The sequence below is a fragment of the Platichthys flesus genome, chromosome 1, assembly GCF_949316205.1.
Source record: "Platichthys flesus chromosome 1, fPlaFle2.1, whole genome shotgun sequence".
Lineage (NCBI taxonomy): Eukaryota > Metazoa > Chordata > Actinopteri > Pleuronectiformes > Pleuronectidae > Platichthys > Platichthys flesus.
This window is the reverse complement of record NC_084945.1, coordinates 18981889-18996742: the sequence shown is the minus strand read 5'-3', so window position 1 is coordinate 18996742 and position 14854 is coordinate 18981889. Positions and strand designations below refer to the sequence as shown.

Genomic DNA, 14854 nt, shown 5'->3' with positions numbered 1-14854 from the left:
TGTGTGTGTGTGTGAGCAGTCAGTGCTTGCTTGGTTTCAGACGCTATCAGACAGAAAACACATTGAATCACTTTACACTGTTCTTTGTTCTTGCCACAATCTCATTTTAAAAGAGGCTCTCTGTAGTGAGCAACATGTGGTCGGCACACACAATATTCAAGTGTCACAGTTTTATTAGGCTCAAATTTAAAATGAAGCCTGGGCAGCCCATTCAGTCGGAAAATCAAGATATTGATGTTCAAGTTTAGAAAAAGATTCTGTCCCTCTGGTCAATCTGCATTGACGCAAGTGAACAAAGTTGAAATGGTAATGTCCAACGGGTGTTGTGATGACTTTCATTTGTTTGTTTTAGGAGTTGTTAATAAATCAATAATACAGTTAACACAGTTAAGTAGAGGAAATAATTCGGAGGCCAGATGTTTTGTCTTGCATTAAAATGACTACATTAACAATAATGCACTTTGAGATGATGACAGAAGCGGCAACTTTAATACGTGTATACATCATTTTGTATTCCCTGAAGAAAATCTCTCAGTGGGGACTCATCATTATGAATGTAGTTGGATTTAGCTACAACAATGTGTGAGTTTTGGATGCTTAGTCATTACTGGGCGGATGCAGCAGAGGCTTCTGTGCAACTCCCTTCTACTTTCTGTGTTTTCCCACCTCCCACTGAGCTCTGGTTTGCCTGCATCCCACTCAGTCCACCATGCAACGTACACAGCATTTAATAAAAGCCAATACACTGGTGGACCCTAAGTAACATGTAGAACTAGGTCTACACTCGTAGCTGTTGCAGATTGATTGATTTTAATACTCTGTCTGGATTGCTGTGATTTTAACTTTTTTTCAGTCTATAATTAAACATGAAGTCTGAATCTGGAATAGAAGCCTGTCTGAGCAAGTGCTTCCCCGCAGCAGCCTCCGTGTGTGCTGTGACGTAAATCAGTGGACCTTAGTCAGGTTTAAAAATCCCCAAAATGATTTTGCCCATGCTGATCAGTCTGGAGCAGCAGCATCCAGTATGGTTGTCATAGTGACAGGGGATGGAAGCTCAGCCTTCTTCTTATTGGGCGTTTCTAATGTAATTGTTCATTTGCACTGTTATGCCAATGGAATGCAATAAATACAACCATTTTAGATCTAATGGATATTTTTTGTGTCCACAGATTATTTATTGATTCAGATCTATTGATATGTTTTACATATTATTAATACAGACATGCTGAAACAGGACACTGGGATTGAGATTGCAGTGTGTGTAACAGAATTCATAAGATCGTTAAACTTCACTAAAGAACATAATTGAGAGTTAAATATGACATTACATTTTAAAGTTCCCTGTGGTGAATCGAGAGGAGGGCTCCTGTTAAAGTCTGTCACTTGGTAATGAAAAACCAGCTATTTGTGAATGTTAAGTGGTTTCTTTATTAGCCTCCTGCTCGTCATAGGATACGTTACAGTTTTTTGTCTATAAATAAGCAAACAGTAGTTAAAAAAGCTGTTTATGATTATATTACTGCCATTACCATTTTTATTCTGGTAAAATAAGTACTTATATCCAGTTCATCATCACTGACTTTGCTCTTATTTTAATGTTCCACTCGTATGTTTTGCGATAATGAAACGTTTTTTTCTCGTGGCACTACTGTAAAAACGTACTGTTACATATTTAAATAGAGAAATCATACTATATAACGCTGATTACTAGGTGTTTGGCAAAAGCCACTGTAAATTCAAGGGGATTTGGCCGAAGCGGACCATCATTAGGCCCCGGGCTGAAAGAGTATCTGCTCCGAAAGACGTTTCAGGTTACAGCTGAGCTCTTCAGCTATTACTGGACTGCATCTCTGGCAGAAATCCCTGCTGCCATGGCCGCCACCTCGAGACTCATGCCTCTTAAGTCACCAGGGCAGAAATGTAACCTAATCAGGCGTCTGCTGCTCCCAATTCATAAGAACACTGTACAGAGTGTAAACCCTGTTGATCCATGTTACTACATGACACCCTGTAATTTTTGCGTTTCTCTCAGAACACTTAGTTTATATGTCTCTCGCAAGTAAAATTAATTTTCCATCTTACCCCCTCTTCCTTTTTCATGGGGGGGTTGTATGATCTTGCCAAAGAAACCAGGAAATGCAGTAAATGACTAAAGGTTAAAGGAGCATGCCTATTAAATAGAGATTGCTGCTTTGCTTCGCCAGGCAGATGACGAGGGTCTGTAGACTGAAAGTGAAACACGCAACACTCTCTCCTCTACAAGTGGTCGCATGGAAAGTCATTTATTTTTGACTCATTAAATTACCTGCTAAATGCCAATTCCTAATCTTTGTAGTTATTTGTGGAATGCGATCCAAAGTTTACATGCATATAACTGTTGCTCTCAAGTCCTACAAAAGAAAGCATGACGCTTATTTTGCTAAGATCTAAATGTGTAATATGTCATACAGCGTCAATTGATCACAATGTGACAGGAGGAAAGAAACAGGTTGGGATTAGTTTGAGAAGGGTTAATTGAATCTGCAACTAATGACTGAACCGGGATTCAATGGTTCAGCCTATGAAAACTTTTCCCTGCCCATGTCTTTTAAAGATTAGAGAATCTGAGTTGCCTCTGTCACTTTGAAGATCTTTTAGACTATAACAACATCTATTCCTGAAGTCATGAGCAGATGGTGTCCCCATTACTTAAACATGTTTGTTGTTTGTTGACATATTTCAACATTTGTATCACTCATCAAAGTATTTTTGTCCCTGTGACGCCGTCGTATGTGAAAATAACCCCGCATTGGAATTCCCCAGGAAGTGAGTGCGGAGCAGCTCGGAGCTTCGTTGAGCAGGGCTGAGTGAGGAGCACTCTGAGGAGAGCTGGAAATGTATCCCACCCCTTCGCTCCCCCTCGGCTGTCCGGCAACCCGGGACTGCTATTCTTGGTTTTCCCATAAGGATAAATTCTTGCTACAAATGTTCGCCAGCTAACTTGGGGAGCAGCCCCCCCCCCCCCCCCCCCCCCAATGTAAAGCCAACCTGTTGGTAGAGGAGCTGCAATTTCCCCAGTGTGGTGTGTGAGGCTGTTGAACAAATTTCGTTGAAGGGTAGAAACTACATTACATCATGTTGTATTGGAGGATGACTTTCCGGAAGGATTTGGCAGTATTTTGTTCTCCCGTTCCCATTATGAAATGTGGGTTGAGTATTTGGCTGGAGGTGTAACGACTCTGAAACTGAGACGGAGACGTCCACGATCTTGTATCATGATACAGGATGACGGAACTGTGATACTTCTGACTGCTGCCACTGCCACATGTCCAGCCTGTTGAGCTCTCATCCATTTAGTAATATTACAAATCTAAAGCTTTATTTCACAATTAACATGGTAACCCAAAATGAATATTCTATTAAAAGTCAGGCTTTAAATATTACACCTATTTTATCATCTTCCAACTCAATGTTTCACTAGGGAGTCTGTTTGATTAGATCAAGATTGATAATAACCCCGAGAATTCGGGGAGCAGACTCGGTCGTCTCACAAATCTCCTGTGAAAATGTTGTGCAAGTTAACCCACGGTTAACGTTCTCATGCACGTTGTAGAAAATAAGGCTAACCATATATTAAGGTATAACCATTACCAAATCGTCATAAGGGTTTACATGCCTCTTGTCTTCAATGACACCATACGTTTGTACTACCAGAACACCTGCTTATTATTCCTGTTTCTCAGACAATATTACTCAGATTATCATATAATTGAAAGTTACCTTTTCTGTTCTTTCTTACTGCTCAGCTCTCCGGGGGTGTAGACACCCTCAACTTAAATCCCATCAGGGGCTAGACGATTCAATCTTTCTTGTCAGGCAATCTGGTTGAAAAATGATCCACCTCAATTGCAGCCTGTTACCACGTCTTGATTGAGACACGAAGGAATGTATATGAAACCTACAACCTCCTGTCATGACTTAGTGCCCACACTTGTAAGAGATATGTTTTATAAAATTGTCCCTCGTGTTCATAACGCTTGCCCAGCCGCTGTTGCTCTTCCTGCATCTTCCAGCAAACAAACACTTGTCCAGTCTCTGCTCAAAAATAGAGCAGAGACTGATTTAGTGCTGCACGCTTGATCCTAATCCTATATCCTAATAACCCTGATGTTAAATGTTTAACAACAGGGTTATTAGGATATACGATTTTTCTCTAACTTAAGGCGTTCTCTGAGGCTATATGTCAGTTTTTCTTCATCTTCTTATTTCCTACCTACGGGGTCCATCAAGGATTCATCCTGGGACAAGTACTATTTAGCATGTTCATGCTACTTTATGGCAATATTATTAGGACGTATACTATCTTGTTTCATAGATGTTTCTCCCAATAAAATCGAGTGATTCTTACTGCCTGGGGGGTTTTGAGGAACTTGCGCACAGCCCCTGTGTCTCTTAGATCTGAAAAAAAGTCTCTCTTGTTACACTGCTAACATCTCCTGGTGGTTGGGAACTTAATTTGAGCAGATGACCTTCAAACTTACAGACGATATTCACCATCTTTTACTTTATTATAAAAAGTATGTTCCAACAAAAACTGAAAGGCATCAGAGCTTGTATTGTTGATCCATAATTGTTAGTGTGGGTTGCCATTAGATAAAGATGTTGCTCCCTCTATCTCTTTTTTTTGTCAACTTAGGCTAAAGACAACTTATTCACTGGTCTTTTAAGTTTTTTAATTCTGTATTTGTCCCTAATTCCTTTCTTTTGTTGATATGTCTCTTTTTGTTTTTTTTCTCTACGGTTTTATGTTCTCTGTACAGCACTTTGGACAGCTTCAGCTGTGTTCAAATCTGCTGACCCATGACAAAAAAACTCTTTAGTCCATGTGACGCCTTTTCTATTTTCAGATACTTTTGTGTTGGATGTGTCTCACTTTGCTGCCCTCTTTAACAAATCTTATGTGACACTGCAAAATTCTGCAGTTGGATGGAACCAGAAGCAGCACTGTAACTGACCATTAATGTATGACTGTTACACAATCATACTGTTGGAGCTCCTTGCCCTTGGCCCAAACCTTTCTGTCTGGAATCCCTACCACTCTGCAGGCCGGAGATATTGCTAGTGGAGGTTGCAGATCTTGAATAGAGCTATATAAGGGAAACAATTCTTTGTTTATTACTTAAGGGAGAGTTCATGGGAATGCTGCCAGGCCTCTCTCAGTAGAAATGGGGACAGCAAGAAGAAGACAGAAGACCACTCAAACAGAGTGTACTCTGCTATGTAGAGCTGTAAACACTGCTCCGTTTTTTTTATGGCGATGCTATGAGCAGGGCAGCTGGCTTGCATTACATGTGGAAAGCTTCGTGTTAATCAAGTGGTTGAAAATAGCCCTTTATTTGTGTGTGGTGCTATGGGCAGGGCTGGCTAATGCAGCTCAACACAAGGATACAGTGGTCACATTAGCTGTCTTCCAATGACTTTGTGTGGTGGACGTTGTCAGTAGAGTTATGAGGAATGGAGGATTGTTGGAGAGCGGCCATCCACCTGCTGCAGATGGCTCTTCTGTTAGTTCAACTCACAGCTTTGGTAGGCGTGTCCTGGCCGTCTGCTGTATGCTCACATCCAAACAAGGCCCAATCAAAGGAACATTTTAGTTTTACGTACGTGCTGCCCCGACCTAAGATAACATTATACCCTTGTTTCACAGTAGTATAGTGTTAAGAGGTTGTTGTTATTTGCAGTTGCTTCCTATAAATTACTGTTCACCTGTTAAAGGTGGTATTTGAGTAATTTTTTATCCTGCATTAAGTATCTGTATCTGTAAGCAGTATTCATTTTTAGCGGGTCTCTATGATGTGATGCTGGTTAAGACAGCATAGTTTGAAATAGCTCTTTTCTCCATGGGCCAAATCTGTCCAACCATATGTCGCATTATATTTGCACAATAATAAGACTCATCTTCATTGGTAGTATCCTTATCATTTGGGTAGTGGAAGCCAGTGGTGTAGGTTATGCTAAGTCAAGAGTTGCAATGCGAAGCTTTCTACGTTCACCATTAGATTGTTCATTGAATGCACTCTACACGAATTGCATGCTGCTGAACAACCTAACCTTCCACTTGCTGGTGTATTTCTTTGTTGAGGTTTAAAGTCAACAGCAGGATTTGATGATTCATAAGTGGTGTATGCTTATTTTCTGAGACAGATTTCTGCAAACGGTTACGTAATCACTTCTGATCCTAGTTTGAATATGTAAGTCAGTAACTTCTGCGCTGCCAATTTAAAATCAGATTGTTTATATTAATCCTTTGAGTTCTAAAGTTGTTGTGCACCATATTTCATACAAGAATGTCTATGGGGAGCTTGTTCTCTAGTTGGCAATGTCACAAATGCTGCATTGTCAGATTCCCCGCTTCAGATGGACTCGGGCGTTTTGTCTTTTGGTCTCAGGGTAGAATGCCAGCCTTGTCCTCAGTTGGGTTACTTATCTCCCCTGTGCAGAGAACACCCCTAGGGAAATTACTTTGGGGGGGGCCCTCCCCAACCACCCAGCCCTTGCCTCCTTGACAACAAGATTGAACGATGTCTCTCCTTTGAAGACTGAGTTCCAAGTTTGTTAGTTATAGTGTAAGTCAGACACCCTCTCATTTAGTGACTAGACTATTATCCACCACAAGCTAATTGAACTAGCCTAACCTTTACTGCAGCAATGATCACTTGTTTGTGATTGGTCCAAAACAGTCAATTGACACATAAGTGCAAGGTTTAACAAAATATATGGCTTGCCTTGCTTGAATTATTATTCTTTCTACTGAATTTTACAATTTTGGTCTCGGTTGACATGCACATGTTAAATTAATAGTTTCTCATTCTAAGAATTACACTTTTAAGCTCTTAGTAGCCTAAGCACGGAGCACAGCATTGCAGAAATTGTATTTAGGATGCATTTGGACAATTGGTACCGTACTAAATCTACCACTGCATTGACTTTGTATCCCTCCTCTCCTCCCTCCTGTACCTGTCTCTGGTGCGGTCATGGTATTTCTGCTTAAAAAAAAAAGCTGTTTTGGAATCAGTCCCAGTCTGCTGACCCAGCAGGAAGCAGTAGCAATTGTCTCCTTGTGCATGATTTGCCATAACTGAAAATTGGTCACCTTCGTTTAACTGCCTCTGAAAGGACACATCATGAGAAATCGTTGGCCTGAAATGCTTCAACTTGTTTACTACAGCGACTTATGAAGGGAAACCAGTCTGAAAAGCATTTTTCACTTTACTCCTTCACACTGTAAATAGAGCAAATGCTGTAACCTACATTTTGTGCCATTTGATTATCTCTGTTATAGTTACATTAGATTATTAATCGAATCAGATAATGCCTGTCCAATTTGCAGGTTAAAAAGAGTTCAAACAGAAACATGGCAGATTTCAGGTGGGATTTTCCACAAATAGAAAGTGTGTTAAGTCAGATTTGAACCAGAAGATTGTATTCATGTTTTATGATGGAAAAAAGTGTCCAATCAGTCCTATAACTGCAAATATATATATTCTCTTAAAGAAATATAAGACTTCTATACGGGGATTTGTTGAATATGAGTGTTTAAACATGCATTACATGGCTGAAGCAACAATTCTGCAGATTATCAGTGGTGCCCAGCGGGTGCTCTGCTGACTCATTGTGGAGCTGCTCTTTTACCCTGTTTCTTTAGATGCAAAGTCACTATTTGCTATTCAAATGAGATGGAACCATGGTGCAGTTCAAGTCGTCTTTCTATCGTCGAAGGATTGGATTCTAAAGGCAAGAAGTCAGTGTTCAAGCTTGCACTGTTGTGTGCCTGCCCTGGCCACCATGGCCCTTCAAACAATGCAGAGTGTTTAATGTGTATTAGGTGAAATGGGAGTGGCTCCCAACAATAGAACTGACAAACGAAGGGGGGCAGGCAGACTTTCACTTTGGAGTCAACATGGCAAAACGGGGCTTGGAGTCGGTGGATTGTTCATCCACAATAGGCGGTCACAGCCTTGTAAAGCAGTGTACCTCCCAGGTCATGTTTTTCCTCATGTGGTGCCTCTGCCCTGCCACCAGCCTGCTTTTTAATTGGGTCTCCTGCCTGCCGTTTGTCCTACCTGCCTGGAATTGTTATCAAGTCAACTTGCCCTGGAATTGTGGTAAACTTTTCCAAAAGGGCTTTGGGGAAAAAAAGTGTCACACGCAGAGAGGCACTCATCCATTAATAAAAACCTTGAAAGCAGCAGCAAATGGAAAAGATAAGGGATTGCAGAGCAGTCCTTATCCTAATTAAAATATATGTCAATCCATATAGCTGTTGACTAAATTGGGTTTTGAAGGCCAGAGCGGCCGCGGCTACAGTGGATAGTTAAATGTCTCCTCGCAGCTGTGCACCCAATGAGCGGATTAGTGGACGCTCATATCTCCACGGCTGAGATGCAAAAGAAGATTAGGTCAGTAGCTCATGAAGAGGCCCGGTCTGTCCTAATCTGCAGGACTGCCAGACTGAGACGCTGCCTTTTAAACTGGGCTTTGATGATTTATTGTGTCTTGTAAATGATGTACTCACTTCCGAGTCTGCCTGTGCATTTTTTATGGGCCATTTGTTCGGAAACGTTGAGGAGCGAGCACATTGGCAGGCCATATGTGTTGAATAGTATATAGGGAAATATTTGTTCTCATTTGTCTGAGGTTTTAATCAAATGGGAACTTATGTGACAATCGAGTTTCTTTTGTGCCGTTTCCCTTCATGAGGCAATAATAGTTCTACTTCCAGAAAACAGCTGAACTTCAATTATGAATCCAGCCCTAATTTCAATAATAAAGACAACACCGAAGCTGCGCAAAGACATTGTTCTTACATTTTCCTGCCAGGCCCCTAGTTAATTATATGGAAGCTGTCTGCAAACATTCCCAGTGAGCGAGTGGGCGCTTTGATGATGTTTCTAGCAAAAAACGGAAGAATGCAACAATCTTAAGATGAAAAAGAGGAGCCATACATGAAGAAGATGCATTCAAAGATGTCAACTTGATAAGACAATGAGATTTGAGCGCTTTAGGCAAGATTCTCAAACAAGTTGCAGGGTATGGTCATTCTTTTTAACAATAAATGTATTATTTATTATCCCTTCCTTTTTTCTTTTATGTTAATTCTACATGTGTAGGATGTTCGGCCTTGGCAGAGTTATGTGCTCTAAGTGCCATTCTCGTTACTATATACTTTAACATCCATGCAGAGATCTCTGATCCCATTGGTGTAAGGGGCTTCAAGCAAAGTGACCAGGTGTTGTAACCAGAGCTCAGTATCTACCATACTCTACCGGGGAGCGTGACAGTGGGATTTGATTCAAGCTGCTCTGCTATGCCACAACCACTTGGCAGCTGGTATCTCCACGACCAGCAGGACCTGATTGACACATTGGACCAGGTCCTGAGTGTTCATCTCTGAACCTCAGCTCGCTACCCTGGAGACCTCAGGCAGGATGGATGATGCGAAATGGGGCAATAAGTGTGTGATATGAAGTGATATTTAGGGCCCGAGCACTGACAGTGGGAGGCCCTATTGAAATTGTAATTATTATTATTATTATTATTATTATTATTATTATTCTCAATGGGCGTCACAAAATGGCTCAACGGTGCACCCGAACCCCCCGGAACGTGTTCATATTGACCGATCTTCACAAAAATCGATACACAGGTGTATCATGACCAGACAAACAAAAAAGTCTCATTCAATATTGAAATAAATTGGAAACAACAAATAATAACGCTACACATGTTAGCTGAGGCTCCAATCAAGAGCAATTTACCATCCACAATATCACAATTAGTAATCTACATTCCTGCAAAAATGTATTGTTGGCTGCCTGTTCAGAGCAGATATTCATTTTATTAAACATGAAGCCGCCCACAGATATATTTTAACTCAAACACACACACACATACAGAGACACGCACATATTTCCATTTTGTGTCCTTGATTTTCGATTTTTGTATTTAACTATTTGTTGTTTGATTTAAAATGCTATTGTGTTATTTTGGTAGATGTCTTTGATGTTTCTCGTATTGCTATTTGTTCTCTTTGAGAAGCACTGTAACAGCTTTTATGAAAGATGTTTTAAATATAGGGTTAATATCATCAGCAAAACGTCTTTCTTAAGGAAAACTCAATAAATTTCACAAAGAAAGGTCAATTCACTTATCAGTAATACAATACAATATTAATAAATATAGCGTCTTTAGCGTATTCTGCATTAAATATAAAATTTAGTTATTCTTTTCAACAGCACAATACAACATAATTGCTTTTTATGACAGTGAATTGTCATCAATTTAATTTCAAACCATCATCGGGATACCTGATAAATTGATTGCTGGATTCAAATGTGTTTCATTTGATCTAGAACGACTGTCAATTTCCACACAGACCGAAGCAAAAAGCTGCATCAGCACAATAACTTATCCAAGCAAAACAAAGAGAAAGTCTCTGGGAAGTTAGATCCAGTCACTCATAACACTCATAATTAGTTTAGAAAACACTTAAGAACCAGTTTTTTTGCAGTTTAAGTTGTTGGGTAAAATTACAATCATCATCTCCCGACATTTAAACTGCCTTGTAATCAAATAATTCTGGTTAAAACTGTTATCTGATGAGTGGGGGTTTTAAAATATGATTTTTAATGAGGGTTGGTGTTTTTCGCTATTTGAAAAAGTGTCCTGAGGAAGAACACTGTGATTAAAATACCTGTAGATGCTGATGTGCAAGTCCTCTACCCTCCCTCTTGTTAGTTGTAACATTAAAATCTTTTTACACTAAGACAATAAAGATAGAAAAGACTTGAACCTCTCCACAGCAATTGATGTGAAATTGCATGCGGTGGCATTCAGTGTTGTTTAAACCACATTTGCTGTGAAATATTTTTTCCCATGATGACGGGTTCCAGTTTCTCCCTTTTTCCATCAAAGCAGCTCTCCTCCCACTCTTGTGATGGTGGTAGACGACATGACCTGCCTTTCAGGTCAGAGCTTTGAGGGGAATTCTGCAGGGCAGCATTACTCCCAGGAGCCAGCTGCTGGTTAATGAGTAACTCGGAGGAAATGGGTGATAATGCACAACAAGTACAATTCCGGCCACTGTGGCTGGTGAAAGTCCCAACTGCCTCCAAATGTTGTTGATGTGTCCTGTGAGTACTAATGTTTTAAAGTCTTTGAGTAGTTGATTGACTATATTTAAGATTAGTAAATAAATTTGTTCCCAAATTTAATTTTTTTCAATAAGGCTGGCTGTTAAAATGTATCATGGGCAAGTGTCGAGCAGGAATATGCATTTTAACTCTTAGTGGTTATTGAGGCTGCTCCGTATGTGGAATGTGAGGCTGACTTGTTGTCCTTATAAGTTACTGCTACAGAAAAGAGAAACTGTAAATATTACATCCCTGGACGATTAATTCAGTCACTTGAAATGGTATGTGAATGTGTAGAGAGCGGCCCAGATAATCCTCTGATCCCCAAATTTGTGTTTTCTTTGCTGAAACTTGTCTTTTAGCCATGGTGTGTTTAGCATATGGCAGTCGTCTCTCACCTAGTGAGATGAAGAAGTTGCCAAGAAATTAACACTTACACAAAACGCCTGCACTGTAGTTCTATTTAATACTGTTCCTGGAATAAGTAGTGTTTTTCACCTTCATGTGTCTGAGAACCTGAGAATTTCTCTACTTTTACTCTCTGCATCATGTCTCACATTCGTCTAAAGTGTTCAGAGACACACGCGCACGCACACACACAAACACACAGGGGCCCACTCTCAAGCTAAAAAAACTGTAAACCTCATGTAAATCACAAACGTAAGCACATTACTGATTGTCTGCCCCATTCCATTCATGGGACTGGGAGTCGGCTCAAACAGGGACGAGGGTCTGTGTAATTGAATTAGTAGCAGTGTCCCCCCCCCCCCCCCCTCTCTGGAAGGGCAGGACTAATCATTGAGAATCTCTGCCCTCCCAAGAGAGGGTCGAATAGTTGCCTTGTATAGAAGAGAGACGAGAGGGACTCTGTCTGCTGTGTGTGTGTCTGTGTGTCTGTTTGTGTGCACATCCGTGCCTATTTTTGTGTGTAGCCGTGGCTGCGTGGTGTTTGATTTCCAGAGATTGTCCGTACCTTGACCAGATTAAATGGGAAGTCCGTCTGGAAACAGGGCTCCTGACCCCTTGACCTTAACTGTGTGTGGTAGTGTGTGTGCATGCACCCGCATGTGACGCAAAGCAACAGCTGTTCTCCAGATGTCCTCAACCCCCCAACCCTAACAAAACGGGAAAAAGAGATTTAATGAAAGGGAATTAGATCATTTTTCTGGATAGGTGAAAGTGAAAATAACCAGCAACTATTTTGGCGATAGATTAATTAATTAGTTAATTAATTAATTAATCAATAAATTGCATCATTCAATTGTGCCAACATCTGTAAAACTAACAATATGCTGCTTTTGCTGTATTATACATTCAGAAACTTAATATGTCTGTTTGCCAACACACTACCTACACCAACCTGGGCTTTATTTATTGAGTTGAACATTTTAAACTTTACCATATTATATGGACCAAATAATTTAAGTGACTAACCCCCAAAATAATCTCAAAATTAGCTGAAGATTCATTTACAGCCTTAATTTAGCTGTTCTGAGTTTTATTTATTTTTTACTCTACTCCTCCACATTATTATTTTTTGATGATCCCTTGTGCATGTGTGAAACGAGAAAGTCCGGACCCGATTCTGTGGAGATCCTCAGCTGGACATGTCTGAAAACAGCTTAGTGACCTGTCCATACTTCGTTTTCTCCTTTTTTCTCAATACTTGACACAATATAATGAGGTATGATATAATTGAGTTACACAATGAACAGATTTGTGTTAATTCTATGGGAGAGAAAATTAGGAGAAAGCTGAATTTATGTGATTTTTTTTTTTGGGTGTGTGAAGTACATAGCTCAGCTCTTTGTAATTTACCTCCGAGGTTCTCTATACAATGGTCCATCACAAAGTGACAAATGTGTTGTTTTCTTTAGGGTAAAACTACTTGGAGCAGGAAGGGATCATTGGTGCAAGACTCAGTATCATAGAGTTTGCACTGCTGCAGAAAATATAGTGCTCACTCTTACACAGAAACACAGTGAGAGCAGATGGTATGTGTTTATAAAGATGGAGGCATTATTGTTATTGGGTGCAGTGCTCTGCTGGCTTCTGGTGAACAAGGGTGTCGTCAAGTTAAAATTGTAGAATCTGCTGTTTGTGACTTTGGTCAAATTCTGGCTGATATCCGGAATGAAATGTTACATTATCTTAACAGCCAGGCGGGAGCACCCTTGAGAATAGCGGTGTGCGGCGAGGCCGCTACATGGTGTGCTAATGCTCGAGCTTTTTCGACCCTTTTTGTCGATCAGACGGGGGGGCTGCTCTCCCTACTTTTCAACTAGCTTTTTTCACTGTCGGTCGCCACACACACAACTCGCCTCCTTCACTTTACAGCTGCTTCAGAATGAGTGCCAGTCAGCTGGGCAGCTGAATGCTTTGGGGGAAGGACTGAATTGCCAATGGGTGTCTCTTTTGAAAAAAAAAGCGCCAAATAATCGTTTCAACTCAATTATTGTGGTTTGGAGATCGTTTGACCACATAATCGAATTCAAGATAAAATTTCGATTAATCGAGCAGCCCTAACCTGTATTGACATTTGATTGTCTCAGAGACAAGTCAACTTTAGCACAATAAATATGTTACCGTAGGCAGAAATATATTACATTGGCAATAATTAATATAATTATAATATAAGTTCATATATAGTAATAGAACTATAATTTAAAAAAGAATATTAATAAAAATGTGAACAGCAATGTGGTTAATAATCTGAAAGTTTGCTTACTTCTATTATATATATTTCGTTGTCCAGGTATTATGCACCTAACTTAGTTCTCGGTCAAACCAAAAGTCAAAATTTTCTCTGGTATTAAACTCTGTATGATTCTGGACATGTGGCTCGGTGCGTGGGCAGTGGGTAATGAGTCCCCCACCACACAAGAGAACTTCCCCCCCACCCGCATTAATTACGCAGGGATCCCATGGACCCATTTAGCTAATTGCATATCTGGGCCTGCTACTTATCCACGAGAGCGGTGGAAGATAACAGACAGTTAGCGAGCTCCGGCCGGTCTGTGCTGCGCGGATGAGCTGTGATGTTTGTTGTGATTTAGGCCCTTTAATCCTCCCGGTAACTGGAAAGCTGCAACATCATCCTGAGTTTTTTTTTATTCCTCAAATATCACCCTGTTTCCATGTAAGGGGAAACATTTCCTGTGGGTTAGTGGTTTAAAGCATTTCATTTATTTAGGTGAAAGTGTTCGGTTTCATTGATGCAGTCGTTGTGAAGCTCATGGAGGAGAGGGCTGCTGCTGATGTTGAGGAGAATGAAATGATCAGATTGTCCTTAATGCTCCAGTTTTAACGCCCCAAGGACGAGCTGGCAGTGACGATTATCTCTCTGCAGAACGACTGCACAGAGCCAGTTGCCAGACTAATGTTCACTAAAATTAAGTGATCATTTGTAAAGATCCCAAATTTGGGATCAGTCGAAAAAAAGTTTCCATCGTGTGAGGACGGAAACGCATTCTAAAGCTTCCTCTGCCTAAGTTCATGTGAGGAGGGTTTTCTGTTGATTTAGTGGTTTGAAAAATTCTATCAATATGCAGCTGGTCGGTGGTTTTAAATTGATACAAACTAAATTTAATGAAGCCAGGCTAGCTATTCCCACCAGCCTCCAGTCTGTATGCTATGCTAAGAAAGCTGTCTGGCTATTAAACCCCCTTTGCCACTGCTATGGG

At 40.5% G+C, this 14854-nt stretch overlaps 1 protein-coding gene across 4 annotated transcripts in view; it reads left to right on the top strand.

The window, feature by feature from the left end:
* The window catches only part of tln2a (talin 2a), a 91523-nt gene that overhangs the window by 4734 nt on the left and 71935 nt on the right, over positions 1-14854 (top strand). The window contains exon 1 of one of the 4 annotated variants that reach the window (XM_062388013.1): positions 11115-11171. The exons of the other annotated variants lie outside the window; for them this stretch is intronic. The gene's annotated coding sequence lies outside the window, so the exon portion shown is untranslated. Of the gene's footprint in view, positions 1-11114; positions 11172-14854 lie in introns of those variants that run through there. 4 annotated transcript variants of the gene reach the window in all.